Below are 14315 nucleotides of genomic sequence, written 5' to 3'. Positions count from 1 at the left end.
CTACTGATCTGATCTGATCTGATATACAAGAAAGTTGCTAAGAAAGTAGATCTTATATGATTTCACCTCAAAAAAGGAGACGGTAACTATGTAATGTGATGGAGTTGTTAGTTCATTCTATGGTGGTAATCATTTTGCAACATACAAGTGTGAAATCAACATATTGTACAACTTAATTTACAAAATTGTATATGTCAGTCATATCTCAATAAAGCTGGAGAAAATAAAACCTAAACAAGAATAGAGTAACTCATTACCACCTCCTGCCACCCCCATCCCTTCCTCTTGGACATCAAAATTTGTTCAGAGAAAAGGGATTATAATATCTTTTTTTCATTTTCTAAATTGTATATAAATGCTAGTATTTCAAAAGTAACATCTCTTTATTTTATGGCTAAATACTAGTCTATTGTATGCATATATATACAGCACCTTCTTTATCTTTTCATCTGTTGATAAACACTTAGGTTGCATCTATATCTTGGCAGTTGTAAACAATGTTCCGTAAATATTGGCATGCAAGTATCTTTTCAAATTAGTGTTTTCATTTGCTTCAGATAAATACCCAGGAGTGGAACTGATTGATCATATGACAGTTCTATTTTTAGTCTTTTGAGGAACCACAAAACCATTTTCCAGAATGGTTGCACCAATTCACATTCTCAGCAGCAGTGTACTAGGGTTCCCTTTTGTCTTAATTCCCCCAACGTTTTTTTATGGTCTTTTTGATGATAGCCATTCTGACACAGGTGTGAGGTAATATCTCACGGTGGATGGACTGGGATGGTATCACGCTAAGTGAAATAAGTCAGCCACAGAAAGAGAAACACTGTATGCTATCACTTTCTTAAGGAATCTATAAAATGAAAGAAATGAATATAACAAAACAGAAACAGGCTTACACAATTAAAGAACAAACTAGTAGTTACCAGGGGGAAGAGAGGAGAGAGGGGGCAAGATAGGGGTATACAACCCTTGCCATTCTCTTTGAGTGTATGTGAGTGGGATAATGCTGGGTTTTTTTCACTTCATGGGGTTTCTCTTTCTCTCATACATGGTAAGTCAAGGGTAGGAATACCGTTACCTTTAACGTTTTTATTTTAACACACCTGGAAGAAATACCATAAAGTTACTAATGTCTGAATGTGATTCTTCCTTAATTTCTTGAGTCACTAAAAGTGTCATATAGTTTTTACATTCCTTGGATACAATTCTTACATCACCATTTAACCTCATATCTCCTTTCACTCAGTCATGTTTCTTAGAGTCTTAAATACTGCTCTACTTAAGTTGAGTCTTACATACTAAGGTCATTGATACCCAAATTAATCAGCTTGGAGCATGCCACAATTCATGATAAAATTAGTAACTTTTCAGTCATCTCAACAAGGATTGACTGAATGAAAAATTTTGTGAATGTGGTAAAACTAACAAAATTTGTATACCTTTAACCTTAAATACTAAAGCTAATCACTGAATAATGACTATGATCCTGACCCACCAGTTGTTCTTGTTTGCTGTCTTAGAGATGTTTAATAACCTCAGTTCTCTATAGGTGATACGCCCTTCACACTGTATGATAATATGCTATACAAGTCAGTTTTATTGCATATAATTAGTGTGTTCTGTTCATTAGTCCCAAGGGTAACTTTTCTTTGTGTAGTTTTGCATCTTTTACCTTCTCAGTGAATCCCTTGAATGTGTAAGTAAGTAAATAAGTTATAAAAGAAAGCCTCTTCAATTAGTGTGTGAAATTAACTATAAAACATCTCCCTATTTGGAGGATATGCCAACACTTTTGTCAAAAGTGCCTGGATTTTTTTCTAATTCTATTTCAACATGTAAGGAATATAAGAATGTATTATACTAATAATATATATGATATCATTTGGACTTATTCACGTAAATTCTAGAGAATTTATCTTATTTTGGCTAAAATCAAATAAAGTAGCTTCTACTACCCAAGTCCAGAATGTTGGCCTCAGTTTACATTTTCATACAAGAGTGAGGTGGGAGCAGAAATTTTACAGAAGCATAGAATACATTCCACATTTTGGCATTGAGTTATAACTTAAAAGCTATTTTTCTTTCAATTTCTTGATGAAATAATATTGTTTAGACTTTGAGTAGATTGATAATCCATTTTCTCTCCCTTTTCACGTCTTAGGCAAAAATACAGGACAATGCAGGAAATAAGGTAAGTGCTTTAGAGGTTGGATCTTTTGTTTTAATTGTGAATTAAGGTAATTTTCTGGAAATCAAAGGCAGATATTTATAAGCAGTTTGATTTTTTTCTTTCTGGATAATTGTTTTTCATCTTTTTTGTATAGAAATATAACATATATAAATGGTGTCTATTCATAAAATGATTTAAATCTGTCCATTGGGGTTTTTATTAACTGCATAAACTTAACAATGAAAAAGTTGAGAAAAGAAGACTAATAAAATGATCTCAAAAAAGAGACATCCTCACTTCTAATCAAAATTTGGCCACATTTTAGTTATCAATTTCTTCTGCACGATTATATCCTCTTAAAAAAATACATCCATTCATTAATTAAAAATAGAAGTTATTAAGATACTTATTAAATGAGAATATATGTGAAGAAGAACAGATTATTTTCATTTAGCAGACAATAATATTAAGCAGCATTTGACACAGAAGATATCATTAATTACTCTAAATCTTTCCTCATTTAATTCTGGAAATTGTGATATTCACACAAACCCTCTGGATTAGATCAAATTTTAACTTTTGCTTCTGCTGCTGTGAATTCGCTTCAGTCATGTCCGACTCTGTGCGACCCCATAGACGGCAGCCCACCAGACTCCTCCGTCCCTGGGATTCTCTAGGCAAGAACACTGGAGTGGGTTGCCATTTCCTTCTCCAATGCTTGAAAGTGAAAAGTGAAAGTGAAGTCGCTCAGTCATGTCTGACCCCTTCTCGACCCCATGGACTGCAGCCTACCAGACAATTCCATCCATGGGATTTTCCAGGCAAGAGTACTGGAGTGAGTTGCCATTGCCTTCTCCATTTATCTTTTTTTTTTAATATAAATTTATTTATTTTAATTGGAGGCTAATTACTTTACAATATTGTATTGGTTTTGCCATACATCAACATGAATCTGCCACAGGGGTACACGTGTTCCCCATCCTAAACTCCCCTCCCACCTCCCTCTCCATCCTATCCCTCTGGGTCATCCCAGTGCACCAGCCCCGAGCATCCTGTATCATGCATCAAACCTAGACTGGCAATTCATTTCACATATATTATACATGTTTCAATGCCATTCTCCCAAATCATCCCACCCTTTCCCTCTCCCACAGAGTCCAGAAGACTGTTCTATACATCGGTGTCTCTTTTGCTGTCTCGCATACAGAGTTATCATTACCATCTTTCTAAATTCCACATATATGCATTAGTATACTGTATTGGTGTTTTTCTTTCTGGCTTACTTCACTCTGTATAATAGGCTCTAGTTTCATCCACTTCATTAGAACTGATTCAAATGTATTCTTTTTAATGGCTGAGTAATACTCCATTGTGTAGATGTACCACTGCTTACTTTTTTGTTTGTTTATTTCTTTTTAAATATAAATTTATTAAATTGGAGGTTAATTACTTTAAAATATTGTATTGGGTTTGCCATACATCAACATGAATCCACCACGGGTATACACATGTTCCCCATCCTGAACCCCCCCTCCCTCCTCCCTCACCATACCATCCCTCTGGGTGGTCCCAGTGCACCAGCCCAGAGCATCCAGTATCGTGCATTGAACCTGGACTGGCGACTCGTTCCATATATGATATTATACATGTTTCAATGCCATTCTCCCAAATCATCCCACCCTCTCCCTCTCCCACAGAGTCCAGAAGACTGTTCTATACATCGGTGTCTCTTTTGCTGTCTCGCATACAGAGTTATCATTACCATCTTTCTAAATTCCACATATATGCATTAGTATACTGTATTGGTGTTTTTCTTTCTGGCTTACTTCACTCTGTATAATAGGCTCTAGTTTCATCCACTTCATTAGAACTGATTCAAATGTATTCTTTTTAATGGCTGAGTAATACTCCATTGTGTAGATGTACCACTGCTTACTTTTTTGTTTATTTCTTTTTAAATATAAATTTATTAAATTGGAGGTTAATTACTTTAAAATATTGTATTGGGTTTGCCATACATCAACATGAATCCACCACGGGTATACACATGTTCCCCATCCTGAACCCCCCTGCCTCCTCCTTCACCATACCATCCCCCTGGGTGGTCCCAGTGCACCAGCCCAGAGCATCCAGTATCGTGCATTGAACCTGGACTGGCGACTCGTTCCATATATGATATTATACATGTTTCAATGCCATTCTCCCAAATCATCCCACCCTCTCCCTCTCCCACAGAGTCCAAAAGACTGTTTTATACATCTGTGTCTCTTTTGCTGTCTCACATACAGGGTTATCATTACCATCTTTATAAATTCCATATATATGCGTTAGTATACTGTATTGGTGTTTTTCTTTCTGGCTTCTTTCACTCTGTATAATAGGCTCAAGTTTCATCCACCTCATTAAAACTGATTCAAATGTATTCTTTTTAATGGCTGAGTAATACTCCATTGTGTAGATGTACCACTGCTTTCTTATCCACTCATCTGCTGATGGACTTCTAGGTTGCTTCCATGTCCTGGCTATAATAAACAGTGCTGCGATGAGCACTGGGGTGCAGGTGTCTCTTTCAATTCTGGTTTCCTTGGTGTGTATGCCCAGCAGTGCAATTGCTGGATCATAAGGGAGTTTTATTTCCAGTTTTTTAAGGAATCTCCACACTGTTCTCCATAGTGGCTGTACTCGTTTGCATTCCCACCAACAGTGTAAGAGGGTTCCCTTTTCTCCACACCATCTCCAGCATTTATTGCTTGTAGACTTTTGGATCACAGCCATTCTGACTGGCATGAAATGGTACCTCATAGATTTGCATTTCTCTGATAATGAGTGATGTTGAGCATCTTTTCATGTGTTTGTTAGCCATCTGTATGTCTTCTTTGGAGAAATGTCTGTTTAGTTCTTTGGCCCATGTTTTGATTGGGTCATTTATTTTTCTGGAGTTGAGCTGTAGGAGTTGCTTGTATATTTTTGAGATTAGTTGTTTGTCACTTGCTTCATTTACTATTATTTTCTCCCATTCTGAAGGCTGTCTTTTCACCTTGCTTAGAGTTTCCTTTGTGGTGCAGAAGCTTTTAAGTTTAATTGGATCCCATTTGTTTATTTTTGCTTTTATTTCCAATATTCTGGGAGGTGGGTCATAGAGGATCCTGCTGTGATGTATGTCAGAGAGTGTTTTGCCTATGTTCTCCTCTAGGAGTTTTATGGTCTCTGGTCTTACACTTAGATCTTTAATCCATTTTGAGTTTATTTTTGTGTATGGTGTTAGAAAGTGTTCCAGTTTCATTCTTTTACAAGTGGTTGACCAGTTTTCCCAGCACCACTGTTAAAGAGATTGTCTTTTCTCCATTGTATATCCTTGCTTCCTTTGTCAAAGATAAGGTGTCCATAGATGTGTGGATTTATCTCTGGGCTTTCTATTTTGTTCCATTGATCTATATTTCTGTCTTTCTGCCAGTACCAAACTGTCTTGATGACTGTGGCTTTGTAGTAGAGCCTGAAGTCAGGCAGGTTGATTCCTCCAGTTCCATTCTTCTTTCTCAAGATTGCTTTAACTATTCGAGGTTTTTTGTATTTCCATACAAATTGTGAAATTATTTGTCCTAGCTTGTGAAAAATACCGTTGGTAGCTTGACAGGGATTGCATTGAATCTATAGATTGCTTTGGATAACATACTCATTTTCACTATATTGATTCTTCCAATCCATGAACATGGTATATTTCTCCATCTATTAGTGTCCTCTTTGATTTCTTTCACCAGTGTTTTATAATTTTCTATATATAGGTCTTTTGTTTCTTTAAGTAGGTATATTCCTAAGTATTTTATTCTTTTCCTTGCGATGGTGAATGGAATTGTTTCCTTAATTTCTCTTTCTGTTTTCTCATTATTAGTGTATAGGAATGCAAGGGATTTCTGTGTGTTGATCTTATATCCTGCAACTTTACTATATTCATTGATTAGCTCTAGTAATTTTCTGGTGGAGTCTTTAGGGTTTTCTATGTAAAGGATCATGTCTTGTGCAAAAAGTGAGAGTTTTACTTCTTTTCCTGTTTGGATTCCTTTTATTTCTTTTTCTGCTCTGAACGCTGTGGCCAAAGCTTCCAAAACTATGTTGAATAGTAGTGGTGAAAGTGGGCACCTTTGTCTTGTTCCTGACTGTAGGGGAAATGCTTTCAACTTTTCACCATTGAGGATAATGTTTGCTGTGGGTTTGTCATATATAGCTTTTATTATGATAAGGTATGTTCCTTCTATTCCTGCTTTCTGGAGAGTTTTTATCATAAATGGATGTTGAATTTTGTCAAAGGCTTTCTCTGCATCTATTGAGATAATCATATGGCTTTTATTTTTCAGTTTGTTAATGTAGTGTATTACATTGATTTGCAGATATTGAAGAATCCTCGCATCCCTGGGATAAAGCCCACTTGGTCATGGTGTATGATCTTTCTAATGTGTTGTTGGATTCTGATTGCTAGAATTTTGTTAAGGATTTTTGCATCTATGTTAATCAGTGATATTGGCCTGTAGTTTTCTTTTCTTGTGGCATCTTTGTCAGGTTTTGGTATTAGGGTGATGGTGGCCTCATAGAATGAGTTTGGAAGTTTACCTTCCTCTGCTATTTTCTGGAAGTGATTGAGTAGGATTGGTGTCAGCTCTTCTCTAAATTTTTGGTAGAATTCAGAAGCCGTCTGGACCTGGGCTTTTGTTTGCTGGAAGATTTCTGATTACAGTTTCAATATCCATGCTTGTGATGGTATGTTAAGATTTTCTATTTCTTCGTGGTTCAGTTTTGGAAGCTGTATTTTTCTAAGAATTTGTCCATGTCTTCTAAGGTGTCCATTTTATTGGCATATAATTGCTGGTAGTAGTCGCTTATGATCCTTTGTTGTCTGTTGTGATCTCTCCATTTTAATTTCTATTTTTATTGATTTTTCTCCCTTTGTTTCTTGTTGAGTCTGGATAATGGTTTGTCAGTTTTATTTATCCTCTCAAAGAACCAGAGTTTATCTTTTTAAATCACCCTAAGAGACAGCTATTAAGGAAGCAACACATAATTGTACTATACAGACTTAAATTCTGATATAGAAACTAAAGAAAGTAAAGGAAACATAGAATGGTAAGAAATTTTAGATACAATATATGATAGATTTTAAAAGAAAGCTGACTATTTGGACATGTTGAGAAAAAGCATTATTGCCATCAATTGAAAGTTTTACAGTAATTTTATCTGTTAGGAACCATGTAAATGGTAAACTTCGTATGGAAGTAGCACATCTTATCTACAAGGAGGCTAAGAAGACATGCAGAAGATTTTTTAAAAAAACTATATATGCCCTCTTCATATATAATTTCCATAGATTTTAAGTGAATTCACAAACACTATAAATTTATTCATGCATTTAAGACTAAGACCTTGTAGTGGATATTCATTATGATAAAGTTGAAAGTAGCAAAGGTGTTGAATGTAAAAGGCTTTGGGTTCAACACCCCACTGAATTACCAACACAGTACATCTTCATTGCCTATGAACTTTAAACTTTGTAGAAATATAAATGCTTAGATCTCACCCAAGGGATTCAGAAGGATTTTATCTGTTGTGTCTTTATAATATTTATCTTCACTAAAGATTCAACATATTTCTATTAAAAAAGCTGAGATATAGATATGTACCTCAGAAAAAATTTTTAAGCCTCAATTTCTTTCTCTAAAAAGTGGGGATAGTAATACTCTACTCATAGAGGGGTTTGCAGATATTAACAAGAAAATTTATGTACATTCCCAAACACGGTGCTTAGCATATTGTTGGCATAAATTTCATGTTAGCTTCTCTCTCATCTTTTTTTTTTTTTCTTATTGACTCTCACATCCAATCCTATTAATTTTTTTTAAGATCTTTTTCTCTAGGTTTGATAAAACCCCTATGAGAAAAATGGGGAACCACTCAATGCAGAGTTCATTCTTTTGGGTCTGACAGATGACCCTGTATTCCAGATTGTAGTTTTTCTCTTTCTATTTTTTCAAATATGTGTTCAGTGTGACAGGAAACTTAACCATTATCCTTCTCACTCTGCTAGATTCCCACCTTAAGACACCGATGTATTTCTTTCTACACAATTTCTCCTCTTTAGAAATTTCATTCACAACTGTTTGCATTCCAAGGTTCTTGGTGAGCTTTGTCACAAAGGACAGAACTATTTCCTATATGAGTTGTATGACTCAGTTTTTTTTTTTTTTTTTTTTTTTTTCCCCCCTGGGAATCACTGAATTTTACATTCTACCTGCTATGTCTTAATGACCATTATGTGGCCATATGTAAACCCCTCCATTACACCACTCTCATGAGCAATAGAGTTTGCCACCAACTTGTACTCAGCTCTTGGGCAACTGCATTCCTGATGATTTTTCCTCCAGTGATCTTAGGACTCAAGTTGGAATTCTGTGATTCCAATGTCATTGATCATTTTATTTGTGATTCTTCTCCCATCCTACAGATCTCTTGTCCAGATACACATTTCCTAGAGCTCATGTCTTTTGTCTTGGCTATGGTGACACTGATGGCCACACTGATGTTAGTGATTCTCTCCTATGCTTATATCATCAAGAAAATTCTCAAATTCCTTTCTGTCCAACAAAGGACCAAAGCCTTTTCTACCTGTTAGTCCCACATGATTGTAGTTTCCATTTCTTATGGAAGCTGCATCATCATGTACATAAAAGCATCAGCCAATGACAGAGTGACCTTAAACAAAGGAGTAGCTGTGCTCAATACCTCAGTTGCCCCTTTGCTGAATCCCTTCATTTATACCCTAAGAAACCAGCTAGTGAAACATGCCTTTAAAAATATGGCCCAGATAGTTTGGTTTACTTCAAACAAATGAGAAAATTCTAAAATGTATAAAGGAAAAAAATGTTTTCCTTTTAATCTTGGTCTAGTTTGTCTTATTCTGTCTATATTTTTAGATTATATAGCAATTTCAGCCAACTTAGGGCCTCCTTCCAAGCTATCATTTCCTGCTAGAATTTCTGCTCTACAAATCTGTTCGTTTATCAATTTCAGGAATGCAGTATTTTAAATGTGATATTTTTCACAGATCACATTGTAAGAAACAAATGTTTTCAATAAGGCTTTCTATGAGCTATGTGTTAGATAAATTTTCAGGACTTGGCATGTTAATAAAATGTATGGAGCTGTAGTTATAGTTTTAGAACAAAACTGACTACTTGAAAGAAATGATGAAATCAATTATTTAGTTAAAAAATAGTTCAATTATAATAGATATAGTATTATGCTCCTGAGAATATAGTTTCATAAGTGTCATAATTTTTAATGTGTGAACAGATTGTATAAATTATAAAGTAAGATATAATTTATAATTATTTTACAAAATATGTTTTCACAGAGTAAGATAATACATTTTGATTATTCTTTATGTGATGAATAAGAAAAATAGTCGTATTTTATATGACCCCAAATGAAAATATTTTTAATTACACTGCTAAATTTTGAGTTTCTGAGAGATATTGTCTACCTATACCTATGAGTTGAATTATAATGTAAGAATTTGCTGCATTGTCTTACTTCAAAACCGAAGTACAGTCTATGTCTTCCACAGAATTTTCCTGCTTGAATAAAGCTGCTTTCACTATCTAAAACATTCCTTATTTGAGTTCAATAATTATTATTTTATACAATGTCAAATTGCAGTTTACTATTCTATTCTAGTTTCTATTTCCAACTGAGCCTTTGGTACTGTTACTGGTCATGCTACTGATACAAACTAAATCTCAGAAAGGTCAGTGGAGTCACTAGTCTTTTCTTTCTGCTAATTAAGTTGATTCTATGTACAGTATTGCTATACTTTGAACAAAAGAAATGTGGGAAAGAAAATATAGTATAAATTCCCTAAGATAAAAAGTGATGTGTACACCCATGGCAGATGCATATTGATGTATGGCAAAACCAATACAATATTGTAAAGTAAAAAAAAATAATAATAATAATAAAATTAAATTAAATTAAAAAATAAAATAAAGTGGTATAGCAATGAAAAAAAAGTGATGTTTGCAACTTATTGAAGCAAAAATCAAATGAATTCTAGAGATCAAATTTACAGAGTCTGCAAGAGATAAGTTATTGAATTTTCTCTAAAAGCCAGAAGAAGATTGGCTCCATATAATATATATATAATTACATGCCTTTTGAGTTCTCTTGCTTTCTTTTACAGTGCAATTACCTAGATTTTTCTTTGGAATTTGAATTGGTTTAGAGGAGTATCTGAGAATAAGGAAAAATATTTCTCAGCATTCCAAGATGGTGGAGAACTGGATGGACATGGAGTGCATCTCTCTCCATGGATGCATCAGGAGTACATCCACAGATGGAACAATTCTCTCACAACACTGGCTGAACACTACCAGAAGACCTTGGTCATTGGAAAGGACTGTATGGATCCAAGAATAACTAGGTAGAATAAAATAACAGAAGGTAGAAGGAAAAGGAGGGAAAGAAGGACTGGGCCTGCACCCCGGGGTGGGGGAGCTGAACCAGGAGAAAGATTCCCACATCTGAGGAAGGCCCCTCACTGTTGGAGAATTTGGTTGAGACAGAAAGGAAGCATTTGAGGCTGTCAGAGGGTGAAACAGCAGATCTGTGTCAGACTGGATAGAGTGAGAACCACACAGACATTGGTGCCACAACCCTATATACTCCAGACTAGAATCAATGTTCACCAGCTCTCACAGAGGCTGGGAACTGGAACTGGAGCATTGCACCTGAATGTTCTTTGCCGCACCATTTACAGCACCTTGGACATGGAAGGAATATAAATATCCTTCAACATAAGAATGGATAATTAAGACGTGCTATATATATACAATGGACTATGATTCACCTATCTAAAGGAAAAAAATAGTGCCATTAGTAGAATTATGTATAGATATAGAGACTGTCATACAGAGTGAAGTTAAGTCATAAAAAGAAAAACAAATATCATATAATATCACTTACATGTGGAATCTAGATATATCACACAGATGAACTTATTTACAAAGCAGAAATAGAGACACAGATGTAGAGAGCAACCGTATGGATACTATGGGGGGAAAGAGTATTAGGATGAATTGGGAGATTGGGATTAACATATATACATATAATGCATAAAACAGATAACTAATGAGAATCCACTATATAGCACAGAAACCTCTACTTAATACACTGTGGTGAGCTGAATGGGAAGGAAGTTCAAAAAAGGGAGGGGTTATATGTATAGGTAAAGCAGATTCATTTTGCTGTACAGTAGAAACTAACAGCATTGTAAAGCTACTACACTCCAATAAAACTTAATTTAGAAAAGAATAGTATAAAACTCCAAGCAGTGCTTAAGAATGATAGCCTATCAATGTACTGTATTGTATTAATATCAACATATTGCTGGAATTCTTCATATAAGAAGATGAAGTTGGTCTCAGAAAACTATTTCTTTTTTAATTAATTTATTTTTTATTAAAGGATAATTGCTTTACAGAATTTTTCTGTTTTCTGTCAAACCCCAACATGAATCAGCCATAGGTACTCATATATCCCCTCCCTTTTGAAACTCCCTCCCACCTCCCTCCCCATCCTCCCCCTCTAGGTTAGAAATTATGTATATGAGATAGGAACCATTTAAGTATGAGACTAAATCAATGCAATTTAGGAAATAAAAGGACTCAAAATTTTAGCTTTTACTATAACTAATAGAAATCCTAAATGGTATAACCTAGCAAGAAAGAAAAATGCATTAACCTAGAGAGGAAAATACCTGCAGAGTAACAGTAGTGGGGTGTAATAAATCAGTAACAGTACTTGAATCTGATCTAATGTTGATAATAAAAGATAAGTATTGCCATTCAGCATAAGATACTAGTCAAGAGTATCCTGGGAACTAGTACAAAACAAGAAAAAGAAAGACAAAAATCAGGCTGAGTTACTAGCATTGTTAGGAAGTATGGTCTAGATATCAACTATTCCCGGGTATTACAAGATAAACACAACACCGATTGTGAATGTTAGAATATTAAGGGAAAGCACAGAAAAGAAATGTTCTTAATACTGCCGAAAAGTGAGTGTTAGTCACTCAGTTGTCGTCCAACTCTTTGTGACCACATGGACTGTAGCACACCAGGCTCCTCTGTCCATGGGATTCTCCAGGCAAGAATACTGGAATGGGTTGCCATTCCCTTCTCCAGGGGATCTTCCATAGAGAGAGACCCAGGGATTCCTGCGTTGCAGGCAGATTCTTTACCACCAGATTATTTACCATTTTTTTTTACCAGGTTTACCAGGGAAGTTTACAAGGAAAGCTGAACTGTACCCTTAAAGGAGCTGAGATGGTAAATTTTATATATTTTTATCAAAGTTTTAAAAAATAAAATGAGATAGTATAAACAAAATATATATTCAGAGTAACCACACATAATACAAAACCATAGGTAAATCCTCCTCAGAAGATATCGAACAGAACAAGCAAGTTTGAAAGAAAACTATGAGAGTCAAAACTAAAATATTTAACTTTATTATTAAACAAAAATAATTTGAAAAATATAAGAGCATCTCATTTCAAAACTACAAAGTGTGAGGAATATGTAGAAAAAATGAATTAATCAGAAACATATAAATTTTTCTGACCTCTAACATGAGATTCTATTTCAAAAAAAAAAATCCATTAAATTAAAGATGAATAAAATAGTGGGGAAAATATTTGCAACACATAAGAGTAAGTTGTGAGTATATGCAAAAGGAATAACAATAATGCTTATTTCTAGGGAGTATAGTAAATAGACAAAGATATTTGTAAAAACTGCATTTTGCATCACAGCTTATAGTTTACTTTGAAAGAAACTATATAAATTCATTTTCTAAATTTTGCAAAATTATATAATACCATATCAGCATGAGGTAGTCACTTTTTAATGGAAGAAAATTTTTTAGGAGTTATGAAGTTTCAATTGTTAGACTTGATTTCAAACTATAATGGAATGCTCTAAAGGAAACATTACATAATTCCCCAAATGATTATTTTAATTTATGACTATTGAGATCAAAAGATTATTTTAAATTTTTAAATATAGAATATTTCAGAAAACAACTCATAAAGACAGTTTCACATTTTGAAATATATCAATTAATATGAATATATTTATATAGAAAATTTCTGGAAAATTGTAGCCTAACTATTATGATTGGTTGTTATACTTGGGCCTAACTTTTCTACTTTTGCTAATTTAATTTTAGAATAAATGGCAAGTTTAGATAACAACTAGAAAGTACTTTATAATTTAAAATAAATAGTAATTACTAGATTTTATAATATCAGGCTTAGATACATGTGTTATTGTATTAAGAGAAATACACAATGAAAGGAATGTACTTAATACCACTGAATTGTACCTTCTAAGTAGTTGAGATGGTAAATTTTATATATATTTATTAAAAATCATAAAAAAGAACATGGCAAAGCATAAACAAAACCAAAAAATTTACTGAGGGTAATCACAAATAAAATAAAATTTGTGTATAGTTTATAAAAACTAGCAATTACTTAAGGAAAGCAGTTTCTTTCCTTCTACTAGCTTTGGGTTTTGTTTTTTCTTTTTTCTCTAGTTACTTTTGACATAAGGTTAGGTTTTTTATTTGAGATTTTTCTTGTTTTTTGAGGTGAGATTATATTGCTATAAACTTTCCTCTTAGAACTGCTTTGGTTGCATCACATAGGTTTTAGACTACTGCATTCATTGTCATTTATCTAGGTATTTTTAATTTCCTCTTTGATGTCTTTAGTGATTCATTGGTTATTTAGTATCCTGTTGTTTCAGTTCAGTTCAGTTCAGTCGCTCAGTTGTGTCTGACTCTTTGCGACCCCATGAACTGCAGCATGCCAGGCCTCCCAGTCCATCACCAGCTCCTGGAGTTTACCCAAACTCATGTCCATCGAGTCAGTGATGCCATCCAACCATCTTATCCTCTGTTGTCCCGTTCTCCTGCCTTCAATCTCTCCCAGCATCAGGGTTTTTTCAGATAAGTCAGCTCTTCACATCATGTGGCCAAAGTATTAGAGTTTCAGCTTCAACATCAGTCCTTCCAATGAATACCCAGGACTGAT

At 34.3% G+C, this 14315-nt stretch overlaps 1 pseudogene; it reads left to right on the top strand.

The window, feature by feature from the left end:
• Window positions 1-640: 640 nt before the first annotated feature.
• LOC139176061 (olfactory receptor 6C75-like) lies at window positions 641-9053 on the top strand (annotated as a pseudogene).
• The last annotated feature ends 5262 nt before the right edge of the window (window positions 9054-14315 follow it).

The sequence above is a fragment of the Bos indicus genome, chromosome 5 (assembly GCF_029378745.1).
Source record: "Bos indicus isolate NIAB-ARS_2022 breed Sahiwal x Tharparkar chromosome 5, NIAB-ARS_B.indTharparkar_mat_pri_1.0, whole genome shotgun sequence".
NCBI lineage: Eukaryota > Metazoa > Chordata > Mammalia > Artiodactyla > Bovidae > Bos > Bos indicus.
Note: the sequence above shows the minus strand (reverse complement) of the source record. Positions and strands in the feature narration are given on the sequence as shown.